Genomic DNA, 18,773 nt, shown 5'->3' on the forward strand with positions numbered 1-18,773 from the left:
TACATTATACCAGTGACGTGCAGTGAAGTTAGAGGCTGGTGAGGCACTAGATACGATACGCCGAAGAAACCAACTATACGCGGGCCGCAAGTACCACCAACAGGGCAGGTTTTAATTATAGCTGAACCAGTGCACAGGTGAAGTAATCAGTGATGGGTGTGAGAGCAAGTTAGTAACCACTGTGTTACTGATCAGCTGATTACTTCACCTGTGCACTGGTTCAGCTTTAATGGGAAACCTGTCCTGTTGAGGGTACTTGAGGCCATGGTTGAGAACTAAAGCACTAGTTCATCTGAAATGTGTTGATTACCTGGAGAATAAAGCACACATACTCTGCTCACTGACACACACACACACACACTCTGCTCACATAACCATTCAAACAATTCTGTGGCACAGTAACCAGTTACTAAGCAATTAGAATGATACAAAATCTCTTCTCTACTCACTACTGTATAGTAAAAATAGAAATAATTTACCATACAAATTTTACACAAAGAACAAGTTATCAATACTGCAAACACAGCTGCTGCAATATGGTGCTCAAGAAACACACGTGCACATCCCCACTTAGGTATGCTCTTCAACAAAGGATACCAAAATAATGCAGTACATAATAATAAAAGTAAATAGAAATGTGCATTTTGGAATTTTGAAGTACAGGTTGTGGTTTCAACAGAAAAAAAACAGCATTTCCATTTTAATCCAATCCATCAGGTAAAATGGATCACATTATAAACACATTGAAATGGAGGAAACAGTGCAAAATCATTTTAATAGTTTTTATTTCTTGTCAACCCCTTGTTTCTATTATTTTATTGGACCCTTCAAAGATTATTATAAACTGCGGTTAAATTGTATTGTGGTTCATAAAGGAACTACTAATCATTCAAAATGAAAAATCACATGTTCTCAGTGGGAATACAGCACAACCTTTAACCCTTTAAGGACACAGCTTTCAGTTTGCTCAATTGTTTTATGACGGAAAAATTTCGTCATATGTCCTTAAGAGGTTAAAACAGCATTTAGGTAAAAGATATTTGGAATATATATATATTATATATATATAATATATATATCTCAACTGCTCGCCTGAACTACCTCTCAGGTATGACAATAGAGCAGAAATTGTGTAGGTGAAGATCAATTTAGACGTAAAAATATTCTACTCTTACATTATCTAAACTCAGTTAAAAAAGTTCAATGTTTTAAGACAGTACAGTACAGTATTTATAAAAGAAATAGAAACAAGTATACTTTTGGCCACTTTTAATAAAGACTCAAGTCCAATAGAATTTGTATAAACTCATATTATCTGCTGAATATATCCCAGCTGTAGAAAATGAACAATTAATATATTTTTAATAAAAAAGCCTAAACACTTTCCGGTTTGTTGTTTTTGTGTGGAGCATGTGTGTGTGTACTGTATGTATAATGTATGTAACTATATATAGACATAAACACAGTCCAGATAGGAATTCCAAGAGAAAAAAAAAATATTATCCAAACAAGTGTGTTTGTATGTGATTATGTCACCCATCCTTGACAGCATAATTTGCACTGTGCTCGGTCATCACCTCTTGGGCTGAGGGCTCATGTCATGACCAAGTTCATATTTAATAAGACAGAGAGTGCCTAGAGTATTGCTCTTTTTTTGGTATGGCTTCCAAATCTCTGCCTGCCTTGTAATATCCATAGTATTTTTTTATTTAATTAGCAAGAAAAACAAATAGCTAAGCTGACAATAAATAGTTACAGGGGATTCTCAAAGGGGCTTTTTGAGATCCCCCTGTAACTATTTATTGTCAAGCTATTTGTTTTATCTTGCTAATTAAATAAAAAAAATACTATGGATATTACAAGGCAGGCAGAGATTTGGAAGCCATACCAAAAAAAAGAGCAATTACTCTAGGCACTCTCTGTCTTATTAAATATGAACTTGGTCATGACATGAGCCCTCAGCCCAAGAGGTGTGATGACCGTGCGTGCAGTATAATCACCACCACCCTTGATAAACCGCTGTACTGCTGTAGCCATATTTTCTCAATAAGCCTGCCCGGGCTCTCCCTTTATTTCTAGTAGTAACCCCCATGGCTGCTGGAGAACAAAAAATGACTTACCAATAGTCATGTTACTTAGGCTACCCAAAGAACAAATTAAATGTTTAATTTTACTTAAATTCAATATAATTTGGTAGAAAAATTTGCAATAATCACTAATACTGACATAAACATTTTTATCTGTGGGGTGTTGTACCCATTAAATAACGACCTGTGGAGGAGAACATTGTACAATTGAAGCATTGTGCATGTACTTTAACGTGTAAGTGTAACATAATGTTATGTATACAGAGCAATATGTACTTAGTGCAACGTGTATGCTGCAGAGCATTGTATGTAAAAGGATTATGTGTACAAGGCAATGCATGTGCAAAACCAGGTCGGTGACGGTGTAGAGGAATTCATGTCTGTGTTTTGTGTGTGCACAAACATTGTACACATGGACAAGTTGCAGAGCAAATTAACACAGATTGTATGCAAGGCAGCCCATGTGTGTTGTGGAGGTGATTTAGGCAGAGTAGTGCATGTGTAGAACATAGTGTATGCAGAGTAAGGTGAGCAGATTTGTGTGATTAGTGGAGCAATGTCTGTGTGGAATATAGTATAAGCCTATTGTTTTGTGTGATGTGTACAATGTAATAAACAGCATATGTGCAGGTTCTTAGCAGTAGATTACCTGTAAAGTTGTGCAGGGCTTGGCATATCCCAGAAGCCAGGTCTCCTAAAATTCTACTTCTGACTCCTAAGATTTTGGATTCTTTTACATGCATCCTTGTCCAAAATCATTCCCATGCAGCGTGCATGTAAGTGATTAGCAATAGATCACCTATGACAAGTGTGGAAGTCTTTGTCTGTAGGTTCCCTTTGAGTACTGTGTGAGCAGAGTGTATAAAAGCAGTGAGAAGTGGTTTGCAAGTTACTTGTGAGCAGTGATCATGTAAGCTATGGGTGAGTGGTGTTAAGTGTATAAGTACTAGTGAGTGTGTGCAGTAAGTGAATGTTGTGTGCAAGTAGGTGTATGGTTAGATGTGAGCAGTGTGTGTGTTAATAGTGAATATTGTATGTGCAAATGATCAGTGTTAATTACATGCAAATTGCAAATAGTGTATGAATGTCGGGAGCAAAGCAAGTGCAATGTACTATCAATAGGCTAGTTTGAACAGTAAGATGTATGTTTAAGTTGCTATCTGTAAAATAGCTATAGGTTACCCATAAGCAAGTGAGAAGTGAGATATATATATATATATATATATATATATATATATATTATACAGTGTGTGTGTTAATAGTGAATATTGTATGTGCAAAGATCAGTGTTAATTACATGCAAATTGCAAATAGTGTATGAATGTCGGGAGCAAAGCAAGTGCAATGTATTATCAATAGGCTAGTGTGAACAGTAAGATTGTATGTTTAAGTTGCTATCTGTAAAATAGCTATAGGTTACCATAAGCAAGTGAGAAGTGAGATATATATATATATATATATTATACAGTGAGTGTATATGTATATATATATATATAATATATATATATTATATATATATACCCTTTTTTGGCAGATTTCTTCCACAACAATACTTGCAACTAGCTGTGAAAATTGAGGAAGAATCTTATGAAGGCCATTAGTTAACTTTATAATGATACACAACTAAAACATGCTTTAGGCCCTTTTTTCATTTTGAGCAACAGAGAGTTGCAAGTTAAAAAAGACCTATTTACTTTATGCTTTCTGGCACTGCAAAGTATTACCACAATAGACCACTGCCTTTTATTATGGTACCTGGACGGTATACCTCAGATGAAAGTCCTCCTTTGCAATGTGCTCAGCCTCCAGAGTGTGAGTTAAAACGCTGTGACTACTCACGGTGGGCTGGAGGGAGACACACAAAACCTCGGCTCTCAACCTCTCCTTGGCTCTTCTCACTCAGTGAGCATGTGACAGCGTGCGCCCAGTGCGCCGCATCTAAGTCTCCCTCTGCGTCTCTGCCGTGGCCACCTTGATGTCATGCCGCATCTCAGGACCCGCGGCGCCTGATTGGGCTGATGGGGCAGGCAGCAGGGCTCCCGAGGCTGGAATAGACTAGCCTCCATTGGGAGCTCTATGGGCCGCGAAGAGGACTCAGAGACTTTTGCCAGCAGCCACTGGTGGCAGTCTCATTCTCCGCCGGCCCATACAAACAAATACATACACATTGCGCAACGGTAGGGCTCACAGCCTCTGCCTACTTGCACAATGTGTTATGTATTTGATTAGGACATTAAATCAATAAATATATGCATGCGCATGAGTGCAGTCACAGTGGACACACACATATTTAATCAAACGGGGGTGGGGGGGTAGGGGGGAGTCACCCAAAAATACCCCCCCCCCCCCCCAAAAAAAAAATTATAATTTTTTTTTAATATTTTCTATTTGTATTATTAATTAAATAAGGTGTAATTACACAGATAGGACAGGTGAGGCGCTGCCTCACCTGCCTCCTATGACAGCACATTACTGCATTTATACCTAGTAACCCCTATCCTGCCCCCCCTATACCCGCCGCCCTCTATAATAAAGTTATTAACCCCTATCCTGCCCGATCCTGGACCTCGCCGCAACTAAATAAATAGTTAAACCCCTAAACCGCCGCTCCCGGACCCCGCCGCAACCTATATTAAACCTTATTAACCCCCTAATCTGCCCCCCCTACACCTATAATACATTTATTAACCCCTATCCTGCCCCCCCTACACCGCCACCCACTGTAATAAAACTTATTAACCCCCTAAACCTAAGTCTAACCCCTAACCCTAACACCCCCCCTAACTTAATATTAAATTAAATAAATCTAAATAATATTCTTATTATTAACTAAATTAATCCTATTTAAAAACTAAATACTTACCTTTAAAATAAACCCTAAGATAGCTACAATATAAATAATAATTATATTGTAGCTATCTTAGGATTTATTTTTATTTTACATGTAACTTTCAATTTATTTTTTAACGAGGTACAATAGCTATTAAATAGTTATTAACTATTTAATAGCTACCTAGCCTAAAATAAAGAAAAATTTACCTGGTAAAATAAAAACTAACCTAAGTTACAATTACACCCTAAACACTACACTATACTTTAATAAATTTATTCCTATTTAAAACTAAATACTTACCTGTAAATAAACCCTAAGATAGCTACAATGTAATTAATAATTACATTGTAGCTATTTTAGGATTTATAATTATTTTACAGGTAACTTTGTATTTATTTTAGCTAGTTAGAATAGTTATTAAAATAGTTATTAACTATTTAATAACTACCTAGCTAAAAGAAATACAAAATTACCTGTAAAATAAATCCTAACCTAAGTTACAATTAAACCTAACACCTACACTATCATTACATTAATTAAACAAATTAACTACAAATAACTACAATTTAATACAATTACATAAACTAAGTAAAGTACAAAAAATAAAAAAGCTAAGTTACAAAAAATAAAAAAAGTTACAAACATTTAAAAAATATTACAACAATTTTAGCTACTTACACCTAATCTAAGCCCCCTAATAAAATAACAAAGCCCCCAAAATAAAAAAAATTCCCTACCCCATTCTACATTAAAAAGTTCAAAGCTCTTTTACCTTACCAGCCCTTAAAAGGGCCTTTTGTAGGGCATGCCCATAAGAAAACTGCTCTTTTACCTGTAAAGAAAAATACAACCCCCCCAACATTAAAACCCACCACCCACATACCCCCTAATCTAACCCAAACCCCCCTTAAAATAACCCTAACACTACCCCCCCTGAAGATCATCCTACCTTGAGTCGTCTTCAGCCAGCCGACCATCGATGGAACCGAAGAGGAGATCCGGAGCGGCAGAAGTGATCCTCCAAGGGGCGCCTGAAGAAGTCTTTCCATCCGATGAAGTGATCTCCAGGCGGCGCTGAAGAAGTCTTCCATCCGGGCGATGTCATCTTCCAAGCGGCGCAGAAGAAGTTCTTCCATCCGGGCGATGTCTTCAATCTTCTTTCTTCAGGATCCATCTTCATCCCGCCGACGCTGAACATCCTTCTTTCTCGACGGACTACAGACGAATGAAGGCTCCTTTAAGGGACCATCATCCAAACATGGCGACCTTCAATTCCGATTGGCTGATAGATTGAAGACCCCGCTTGGAAGATGACATCGCCCGGATGGAAGACTTCTTCAGCGCCGCTTGGAAGATGACATCGCCCGGATGGAAGACTTCTTCAGCGCCGCCTGGAGGATCACTTCATCGGATGGAAGACTTCTTCAGTGCCCCTTGGAGGATCACTTCTGCCGCTCCGGATCTCCTCTTCGGTTCCATCGATGGTCGGCTGGCTGAAGATGACTCAAGGTAGGATGATCTTCAGGGGGTAGTGTTAGGTTATTTTAAGGGGGTTTGGGTTAGATTAGGGGTATGTGGGTGGTGGGTTTTAATGTTGGGGGGTTGTATTTTTCTTTTACAGGCAAAAGAGCAGTTTTCTTTGGGGCATGCCCCACAAAAGGCCCTTTTAAGGGCTGGTAAGGTAAAAGAGCTTTGAACTTTTTTAAAGTAGAATAGGGTAGCAAATTTTTTTTATTTTGGGGGGCTTTGTTATTTTATTAGGGGGCTTAGATTATGTGTAATTAGCTTAAAATTGTTGTAATATTTTTTAAATGTTTGTTACTTTTTTTTTATTTTTTGTAACTTAGCTTTTTTTATTTTTTGTACTTTAGTTAGTTTATGTAATTGTATTTAATTGTAGTTATTTGTAGTTAATTTATTTAATTAATGTAATGATAGTGTAGTGTTAGGTTTAATTGTAACTTAGGTTAGGATTTATTTTACAGGTAATTTTGTATTTCTTTTAGCTAGGTAGTTATTAAATAGTTAATAACTATTTAATAACTATTCTAACTAGCTAAAATAAATACAAAGTTACCTGTAAAATAAATATAAATCCTAAAATAGCTACAATGTAATTATTAATTACATTGTAGCTATCTTAGGGTTTATTTTACAGGTAAGTATTTAGTTTTAAATAGGAATAATTTATTAAAGTATAGCGTAGTGTTAGGTGTAACTATTTAATAGCTATTGTACCTAGTTAAAATAAATTGAAAGTTACCTGTAAAATAAAAACTAACCTAAGTTACAATTACACCTAACACTACACTATACTTTAATAAATTATTCCTATTTAAAACTAAATACTTACCTGTAAAATAAACCCTAAGATAGCTACAATATAATTAATAATTACATTGCAGCTATTTTAGGATTTATATTTATTTTACAGGTAACTTTGTATTTATTTTAGCTAGTTAGAATAGCGGTTTAGGGGTTACTAACTTTATTTAGTTGCGGGGGGCTCCGGTATAGGGGGTAGAACAGTATAGTTAGTGTGGGTGCTTAGTGACAGGCTAGCAATAAAGCTGTAAAAAAGCAGAAGAGCAGCGAGTTCGGATGAGTGATAACTCTCACAGTCCGCTGCTCATCGCCCCGTACTTGGTGCACAGCTTTTTGACAGATTTATTGATAACTTAGGCGAATATTTTCAAGTCCGCGGCGGCGATGGTAGGCGAACTTAGGCGAGCGTATTGGGCCGGCGAAGGCAGGAAAGTTGACACGTTGATAACTAGGCCTCATTGTATGTAAAAACCTAATTTTACCAGAATGCTGCTCCTTGCTCTACTGAGCGGGTCTGGTTTTTACACAGCGCATCGCGGCAACACTGTATAGTCACAGGGGCCTATCTATCAAGCTTGAAGGCCTTTGTTTCTGGCGAGTCTTCAGACTTGCCAGAAATACAAGTTATGGAGCAGCGGTCTAAAGACCGCTGTTCCATAACCCTGTCTGCCTGCTCTGATGAGGCGGACAGGAAACACCAGAAATCAACCCGATCGAGTATGATCAGGTTGATTGACACCCCCCTGCTGGCGTCCGATTGGCCGCGAGTCTGCAGGGCGCGGCGTTGCACCAGCAGCTCACAAGAGCTGCTAGTGCAATGCTGAATACGGAGAGCTTATTGCTCTCCGCATTCAGCAATGTCTGTCGGACCTTATCCGCACTGTCAGATCAGGTCCGACAGTCATATGATAAATAGGCCCCATTGTGTGGTCGGTTGTGCCATTAAAATGAATGTAGCTATATCTCGCTCTGGTCTAGTAGCGGGAGTGAGCTACATTCATTTTAATGGCGCGACCAGGCACACTGTCACTAGACAGTGTTGCCGCAATGCGCTGTGTAAAAACCAAACCCGCTCAGTAGCGTTCTGGTAAAATGAGGTTTTTACATACAATTTCTCTGAAATAATTGAAAGTATAAATGTGCCGGTAAGCTAATGTAATATAATTCTGCACTATGTGCAGAATTATATAACATTAGTATGTAAGTTTACTGCCCCTTTAAAGGGACATTCATGTCACTGGTTTTATTTATGTATTAGAAATTATTCACTGCGTTGCAAAAGACCTGCAGACAAAGGGGCCAATTTGTGAATGTGCGGGCGAACATATAGCGTTTATGTCCGTCCCACTTCGATAAATGCCGACAGTATACGCTGTCAGCATTTGTTGTGAGGGTCCATGCACCAGTATTAAAACATCACACCTTCTCAGAGATGGTTTGTATGACACAAATGATGTCTTCACAGAAGCAATATGCACCATCTTCAGCTCTCTGAGCTTGACTACGTGTGCACAAGCCCTCACAGCATATGTGCGTATATTACTGCACAATAGAGCTACACTTGTAATAAAGACCTAAATCTACCTACATGATTGTCCTTATATTTCCACATATAAATATATTACATTCCTCTGTTTTGAGGGCAGGAGTTATGTTTGAACTAAACTTCCTGTGTTTTAATTTTTGTAAAGATGAAATTCACTGGTATGTGGGGCTGCCTGTCTATGTATCAAATTATTATCTTCTGTATACACTAAGGCCTAGATTACAAGTGGATCGCTTATTTATCGCACAGCAAATATGCCTATTTGCGGGTGCGATAAATAATTAGCTATAACAAGAAGCTGGTTATTGCTACCGCCAGCTTGTGGTAGCAATTAGCGCTTATAAAATTAACCAGAGATCAGATGTCTGGTTAATTTTATAAATGTCCACAAAATGCCCCCAAAATACTGTCTAGTTTAATATGCTATTAAAAAAAAAGAAAGAAAGTAGCATCTTTATTAATAAAGTAACTGTACTTAGCAGTTTTTGGGGGGCGGAAGTTGATAGCTGTAGGGTGTTAGAAAAAAACGACACTCAAAAGTGCCTTTACATTGCAGTCTATGGGAACTGTCGGTTTCCAGTAAATATATCTGTATACGCTTATATCACCAGTTTACAAAGAGAGGTTATAGCTAATTTCAAAGTCTGATACAACGGATATTATTATATGATAGAAAAATACAGGTATATGGACACAATTCAGCCTATACAGGATAGAAATGTAAATGTACAATGATGTTGAATGTTTCTGTACAAAGATGTATAGTTGGATATTATACCATAATAACGTTACTGAACCTAATTTCACACACTGAGAATTGTCACAGAACTGGCGTATTTTATTACCATTTTGTGATATAACAAAAATAACAGAACAGTACAGACAAGAAGGCAGGGGATTTCCAATCAGATCCTAAGGTAACTTCCTTCAGATCAGTGAAATAAGCGCTGTGCATAGGACACATGTAACTATACTTGGCAGGATCAGACTGATTTACTTCAGGAAAGTTTTCTTCTGTGAAAAGCACACTGGTCTAAAAGAGGCTGCTTCCGGGTGGTAAATCGCCATAGAACAAGCCACTGAGCTGTTGTTCGTTCCTGGTAGAGCGCTTCTCTCTTCGTATGCACATGTAACTATAGTAACACTTACACAATGGTTCCTATTGGTAGTCCGGAAACCATGTGACGAAAAACGTCTGATGCCGAAAAAAACGCTCACTTGTCTTACTTTTAAAATTCAAGCCAGGAGAACATTACAGCCTACACCTCTGACGAAGAAGTAATTTATACACTTTGAAATGCGTAAGGTTTATGTTGCGTGAGCGTTTTGACTTCCAGGGACCGGCTTTTTATTCAGAATATTCTTTTTAGGGTTATTTATTGAGTAATGATTTTTTTATATATTGTGACTCTTCAACATTCAGTGTGTTAGCCTATAAGTAGCGTGTATTTGTGGTTCTAACAGATCTACCAGCTGCTGCCGTTGAACACTGTTTGGGTTACATTATTGTATATCTTACCTCATTATGGATTGAGGTCATATTGTGTGAGTTTTCATTTGTCACATGTGCAATAAACTTCTTGGTGTTTTTACGGTATCACCCTATGTGATTTGTTTTTTCATTTTGACCTAAACCTTCTGAGACTGCCATTAACGACTGACAAGGGGAGACATAGGCCTCTATTTAACAAGGTCTGGCGGACCTGATCCAACAGTGCGAATAAGGTCCGCCAGACCTTGCTGAATATGGAGAGCAATACGCTCTCCGTATTCAGCATTGAACCAGCAGTTCACAAGAACTGCTGGTGCAACGCCGCCCCCTGCAGACTCGCGGCCAATGGGCCGCCAGAAGGGGGTGTCAATCTACCTGATCGTACTCAATCGGGTTGATTTCTGGCAATGTCTGTCCGCCTGCTCAGAGCAGGCAGACAGGTTATAGAGCAGCGGTCTATGTGACCGCTGCTTCATAACTGCTGTTTCAGGCGAAACTGAAGGCTCGCCAGAAACACAGGGCATCAAGCTCCATTTGAAGCTTGATAGATAGGCCCCCAGGTCTCTACCACGGTGAAAACATTGCTGACAAGACCGAAGGGTGGATCCATATCCCTCTCCCTTAGAACAGAGTGCTGTACTTACCTCATAGGATTGAGGTTAAATCTGGTAAGCTTATCAGATATACCATTGCATACTAGACTGCACATGGATGATGGTGAAATGTGGATTTTATAGTAACTGCACCATTTGGACAACTTTCACATCAACGTAGAGACTTTACTGTGTGCTTAATTTCTGATTTTCTCTTTTATATACATATATATTACAATATTAAGTATTTAATTTTGCCAGCTTAAGGTAGTAATATTTTTGCTATTAAGTAAATAATTAGGCCCCTTTATGAATCATGTGGTGACCCAATTAGTGCACGGTAATCTAAATAAAGTAATTTGTACAATTAGAGAGTAGCCAGTAGATTATAGCCAGCACAAACTTATTTCCAGCTAATTACTCCACATACTGTGTCATAATGAAGGGAGACACACCAAGTCAGCGATCAAACAATTTCCTTTTATATAGCATCAAATAGATACATCTGACAATCTAAAATATACACTGTGTGCAGAATTATTAGGCAAATGAGTATTTTGACCACATCATCCTCTTTATGCATGTTGTCTTACTCCAAGCTGTATAGGCTTGAAAGCCTACTACCAATTAAGTATATTAGGTGATGTGCATCTCTGTAATGAGAAGGGGTGTGGTCTAATGACAACAACACCCTATATCAGGTGTGCATAATTATTAGGCAACTTCCTTTCCTTTGGCAAAATGGGTCAAAAGAAGGACTTGACAGGCTCAGAAAAGTAAAAAATAATGAGATATCTTGCAGAGGGATGCAGCACTCTTAAAATTGCAAAGCTTCTGAAGCGTGATCATCGAACAATCAAGCGTTTCATTCAAAATAGTCAACAGGGTCGCAAGAAGCGTGTGGAAAAACCAAGGCGCAAAATAACTGCCCATGAACTGAGAAAAGTCAAGCGTGCAGCTGCCAAGATGCCACTTGCCACCAGTTTGGCCATATTTCAGAGCTGCAACATCACTGGAGTGCCCAAAAGCACAAGGTGTGCAATATTCAGAGACATGGCCAAGGTAAGAAAGGCTGAAAGACGACCACCACTGAACAAGACACACAAGCTGAAACGTCAAGACTGGGCCAATAAATATCTCAAGACTGATTTTTCTAAGGTTTTATGGACTGATGTAATGAGAGTGAGTCTTGATGGGCCAGATGGATGGGCCCGTGGCTGGATTGGTAAAGGGCAGAGAGCTCCAGTCCGACTCAGACGCCAGCAAGGTGGAGATGGAGTACTGGTTTGGGCTGGTATCATCAAAGATGAGCTTGTGGGGCCTTTTCGGGTTGAGGATGGAGTCAAGCTCAACTCCCAGTCCTACTGCCAGTTTCTGGAAGACACCTTCTTCAAGCAGTGGTACAGGAAGAAGTCTGCATCCTTCAAGAAAAACATGATTTTCATGCAGGACAATGCTCCATCACACGCGTCCAAGTACTCCACAGCATGGCTGGCAAGAAAGGGTATAAAAGAAGAAAATCTAATGACATGGCCTCCTTGTTCACCTGATCTGAACCCCATTGAGAACCTGTGGTCCATCATCAAATGTGAGATTTACAAGGAGGGAAAACAGTACACCTCTCTGAACAGTGTCTGGGAGGCTGTGGTTGCTGCTGCACACGCAATGTTGATGGTGAACAGATCAAAACACTGACAGAATCCATGGATGGCAGGCTTTTGAGTGTCCTTGCAAAGAAAGGTGGCTATATTGGTCACTGATTTGTTTTTGTTTTGTTTTTGAATGTCAGAAATGTATATTTGTGAATGTTGAGATGTTATATTGGTTTCACTGGTAAAAATAAATAATTGAAATGGGTATATATTTGTTTTTTGTTAAGTTGCCTAATAATTATGCACAGTAATAGTCACCTGCACACACAGATATCCCCCTAAAATAGCTATAACTAAAAACAAACTAAAAACTACTTCCAAAACTATTCAGCTTTGATATTAATGAGTTTTTTGGGTTCATTGAGAACATGGTTGTTGTTCAATAATAAAATTAATCCTCAAAAATACAACTTGCCTAATAATTCTGCACTCCCTGTAAAGAACAAAGACTCAGTGCAAATACTGGGGTACCCCAAAGCCTTATTTTATATATTAATCATGAATTACCTTTAAATAAGAATGCAATTATATATGGCATGTATAGGGTATAATTATAACCTGAATATTAATCCATATGAGCGGACTTGTAAAGACATAGTTTTTAAAATGTCCCAGGGTGAAAATGCAATTAAGCAACCTTTTCAAAGTACAGTCCTTTAAATATACAATTCAAGAGCTCTTTTTCAAGGATTCACAGTCCCGTAAGGAAAGACAGCCAGTCAGGGAGTCGTCAGTATAACAGTTTTATCTCACCAATTCTTAGAGCGTCTCCTCCGGTTCTTAGCCTCTGGCTATTTTACCACACTTGAAAAGGTTGCTTAATTGCATTTTCACCCTGGGACATTTTAACAACTATGTCTTTACAAGTCCGCTCATATGGATTAATATTCAGGTTATAATTATACCCTATACATGCCATATAGAATTGCATTCTTATTTAAAGGTAATGCATGATTAATATATAAAATAAGGCTTTGGGGTACCCCAGTATTTGCACTGAGTCTTTGATCTTTATATTTTAGATTGTCAGATGTATCTATTTGATGCTATATTAAAGGAAATTGTTTGATCGCTGACTTGGTGTGTCTGTCTTCATTATGACACAGTATGTGGAGTAATTAGCTGGAAATAAGTTTGTGCTGGCTATAATCTACTGGCTACACTCTAATTGTACAAAATACACATATTAAGTTTAACACAAAAATATATATGATTATAAGCATATACATATATATATTTACAAATTGCTGGCATGAGAATGAGGCTACCATTGTAGCCTATGGAAACGTGCTGTCGTGAGCACAATGCTTCCTAATCCTAGCAATGAGAACACGAGCTCACTTCGCATTGTGGCTAACTTGTAATAGCATTAGCGTGCGCTGGTATTACTTAGTGGAGTGCAAATATCACTTGTGCTCAAGCGATATTTAGCCCTTCACCTGTTAACAAAGCCCGAAATCGACTTGCATTTTGGTCGCCTCCCATATGCAGCAGCATTATATTATTCTTCAGTTTGTCTTCGTGCACAAGTAACATCATGTCCTGAAATAACTACCTAACATAGTTTAGTGTCATCATATCCTAAATAAAAACAAAGTAAAATCGATGCACCTAGTACTGGACTTTCAGACAAGCCACTTACAGGTTTATCTAAAGCTGCAGCGATTTTATTTATGATCATTTACTTTATCGACCTCCCATGCAGTCTGTGCTCTTTATAAATTTATTGTGCACATTAACTATTTATCAATAATAATTGCAAATCAAAGCTGAGATCACCAACTACATTTAACACAGAATAATGTTCACATCTTATATTTATTTTAGTATGTGCTCTATATAATATTATATATATAAACAGAATATAAACCCTGCATATTGTTACATACTTTGGGGCTAATGTGCTTTAATGAGAGTGCCCAAGGGGCGTACCAGGTCTGTTCAGACATACCCTATGTTTTAGGACCAGACTGAACCACTAGGATTTTCCATAATCTTAATCCTAGCCATAGCACCAACCATAACCCTAACCCCAAATCTAATATTAATGCTATTTATAACTGTATCTCTACCCCCTACCCTAACCATAGCAATAACCCTTGCTATAGTCCTAACTTTAGCCCCTAATTCTAGCCATAGCAGTATCCTAAACCCATGTCCCAAATCTAACAATAAAGGGGCATTGTACTTAAAAATGTTCTGTCATTCATATGAAAGAGCAATAATTATGTATATTAAATCTAAAACATTAAAAGGGTAAAAGGGCTAATGTACTCAGGCAAATAGCTGATAAGCATTTGTTGCATTACAAGTAGCTGCAGCATCCCCTTTTTATCAGGCTGAGCTCTTTCTCTCATACCTACACCCCAGTTATAGGTTGATTTCTGCTGCAGACTCTTGTTTACATATCTTTTCTATAACCAATACTGCAGCATTCATATTTTCAGTGTAGACATCATTTTTAACATGTAAACAGCTATTTAAAATAACAAAATAAAGGTAAAGGTGCTGTTTTTAAACTATTAGCAAAATTACAAGTTTTGCGGTCTAGCTATACCACTGAAAAATTGACCATTACGCGCGGAATATGCAGGTCTCCAGTATTACAAGTCGCTGCGGTACGGCTATACCGCTAGAGTTTTAGCCTTTACGCAACTCACCATACCGCACTCAAAAAATGGGTTTTGAGTGCAGGATTTTCATTGCGCCTGTATTACAGCTTGAGTGGTCCAGCTATTACGCTAGCTTTATAGCCTATACCACCACAATCCATTCCGCTATCTGAGACCAGTAGTTATGGATTTTGCGAAACAAAAATGTTTCACAAAACTCATAACAAAAATCTTACAAAGTACACTAACACCCATAAACTACACTATCAACCCCTAAACTGCCATCCCCCTGCATCACAAATACTATAAGAAACCTATTGTGACAGATACCTCGGCTACCCCGTCTGGGTAGCTCCGCCAAACGGGTCCTGCTTCCTCCCTGCCGACTGCAGCTATGTAGCTGGCAAGTGACCACAGTTTGTAGCCACCCCTGATGCCCGACAGCACCAGTAGTCAGGGTCCCACCCTGTGGCAGACTCAAGCTACCCAGACTAGGTAGCTCTGCCAGAGGGTCCTTCCTCTGCCTGGAACAGGCTGCTATGTAGCCCAGGAACGTGATATTAGTTGGAGCACACCTAAATAACTAGACAGACTAGCATTCAGGTGAAACAAGAACTGATTTTATTGAAAACACACACTCATTTTATACATACAGCTCATCTTGATAAGACCATGGAAACTCCCACAATTTTCCTGCCATTCCCGCCCCTCCAGACGGACCGGTACCTCCATAGCAGCCACAGTCCCACAAAATTCAGGACACGTTTTGGGGTGATCCACTTCCAGGGTGTCATTTTAAAGCTCTCTGTCCCCAGATGCCACAGTCCAAAAATCAGCATTATTCGTTACTGGGGACCGGAGTTACAGTCCATTTAAGTTATCAGGTTAGGGGTGTCCAAAACCCTTGTTTCCCAAATGAGCTCCCCTCCAATAATTCCCCCAGCTCTTGTCCTCCATAGGGGCTACCAATCCCCAAAAGAGCGGAGCTCTGGGGCAAAGGGCTGCTGGAGCAACCAGGGGTAAAGTTATATAACTGTGCACGAGTGACCTAGTCACAGAGAGGCCGCTTAAGAGCAGTGGTTCATAAACCTGTAGCAAAAGTAAACAGATATTGCGTCACAGACACCTAATAACAGATAAATGACATATAAGTGTACTATATCACCAATTAGCTTGTAACAATAACTTTGTAACAATAAAAACATTCAAAACGTTCACTTGTAATTCAAAAAGGTAAAAATGTCCTCTGAAAGTAATTCCTTCAAAAAAAGAAATGATTGCTGGGATGGCAGGGCCGTCTTTAATACTGACTGGACCCTGGGCAAACATTTTCTTGCCCCCCCCCCCCCATGCAATTTCAATTTCGCTCTCCACCCCAACATCCCAAAAAACAACTAAATCAATTTATTTTATATATTTTTTTAAATTATTAGCCCAGTGGATCATCCACTGCTGGGCTAATGATTAAAAAAAAAAATTGCAATATGTGAAACTGGACCTAAGCAGTACTAATAAGTAAATAAATATATAAATTCCTCCACTCTGGATTAATTTAATATGCTTTTGAATGTGATTCTGGTGTGAGGTTAGCTGGTTAAAGAGATTTAAGGCAGCCAACAGGAGCAAAGCAAGGTAAAGACTGAGGCGGAAGCATAGAGGTGCAGACAGATTTAAGTTTACTGACTGAAACAGTAAAACTACTATGGGAAGCTGTAAAATCTGAAACAGAGAGAAATAAAAACTATAAAAATAAACCTTACCTTAATGTGTGAAGTATCAGCATGACACTATACATCAGCCACAGCAGCACACGTCACTACTTTGCTAGGAACAAGTTCCCTCTTATCTTGCACTAGACAATGCTGCATGGGGGAGGGGCATGTGTACACTCACTTATTCTTCTCACCTTTCTACAAAGCACTGTTTTCCTAACAAACTTCAGTTAGTTCATCTAAGAGCCACAGCAGAAAGAGCAGGGCTAAGGGGACCAGCAGACTGGATGCTGTCTGCCCAAGGCTGCATGGATACAGATGAGTCACACAGCCTCAATACTGAAGAGAGCAGTGTGTGCAGCTGCACAGATGCTCAAATCCTCACGTGCCTGCCACTCCAGCTCTCTGCTGCATGCGCCTATAGTAAGCCCTACCCAGAAACAATCCCCACCACCAGAGCAGTTACCTGGTAACAGTGGTAACCCCAGCAGGACCTTTTCTGATGCAGTTGGATTGACTGGATGCCTAGTTAGGGCTTAGCATCCAGTGCTGCACAGTGCACATCTAAAACAGCACAAGGCACTAGCTTGGAATGTCACATGACATTGGCATGGTCTGGCACAGTTTCTCACAAATAAATATAAGCAGAGAACTTTTGACTGTGACAATATTAGCACTGACTGTGTGTGTGTCCCATGTCACATGACATCAGTAGTCTGGCATGAACTAAAAAAAAAAAAAAAAAATTTTTTTTTTTTTTTTGGACTCTTGGGCCCCTCAACAAAGACTGGGCCCAGGGCAACTGCCCCTTTTGCCCTGTGTTAAAGACGGTCCTGTGGGATGGCTGCCTCCTCCTCACTGTGTGGTCCAGGTAAAACTAGAGAAAATGAAGAAGAACAGAGGGGCGCCTCATGTGTGGTATCGTCAAGTACACAACAAACAAACAACACAACTCAGGCCAAATGAGTACTCACATATTCACGAAGCACACTCAGAGACAGGCTGCAGAATTATAGAGGTGTGACAGCTCACCCACTTATAAGCGCTCTTAGCGAGAGGTGTTGGTACTACAATGGAGACATAAAATACAGGCACCACATGTGCAGACTATTAATGGTATAACCAATAATATTTTCTTAGTACAGAGGGTACTCACATACTCACGGAGCACACCAATGTGCTTGTGGAAGCAGGCTGCAGATTTATGTAGGTGTGGCAGCTCACCCAAACAAGTGGTATCTTAGTAGTGATGTCGCAGGTATATAGAAATCCCAATTGGCTCACTCAGGTATTGAGCTGATCTCTTGTATGTGGGTATAGGCAGATGGTGGGTAGAATAAAATCCACTCAAGGAGTAAAAAATGTATATCCAAATTTATTAAAAACACAACATCTTAAAAACAACAACACAATAGTTGCAAATAGAAGAACACAGAGGCGCCACAATGGCCCAGTACCACCAAAACAGAGAGATAAGTGTACAGAAGGCACTATATATACTCACAAACATGAGCACCCAGATGGTGCTAATGGGCAGGCTGAAACTTCACAGTAGTCCAGCTCACTGATAGACCTCCAAATAGATCCAGTCGGTGTTCCTTGAAGGCTTAGGCCTTAGATCCTATGCCTAGAAAAGGAGAGGCAAACCAACATGGCCTAGTATTGTTTGAGCCCAGGGAGAATAAAACCCTAATGGGTATACTCACAGGAGATAAAGCACCTCCAGGTGCAGTAACAGCAAGCTGGAACCACAAGTCGCCCAGTAGACAAACCACAGCAAGTAGTCCTCGACTTCCAGTAGTATAACGTTTTATGGGAGAGGGCTATATAAACCCCACAACATGTTATTGGGTCAAAATACCACACAAGCAAGTGTATAAAAAAGTAAAAATCTTTAATAACACAGCGACGCGTTTCTCAG

This window comes from Bombina bombina, chromosome 8 (assembly GCF_027579735.1).
Source record: "Bombina bombina isolate aBomBom1 chromosome 8, aBomBom1.pri, whole genome shotgun sequence".
Lineage (NCBI taxonomy): Eukaryota > Metazoa > Chordata > Amphibia > Anura > Bombinatoridae > Bombina > Bombina bombina.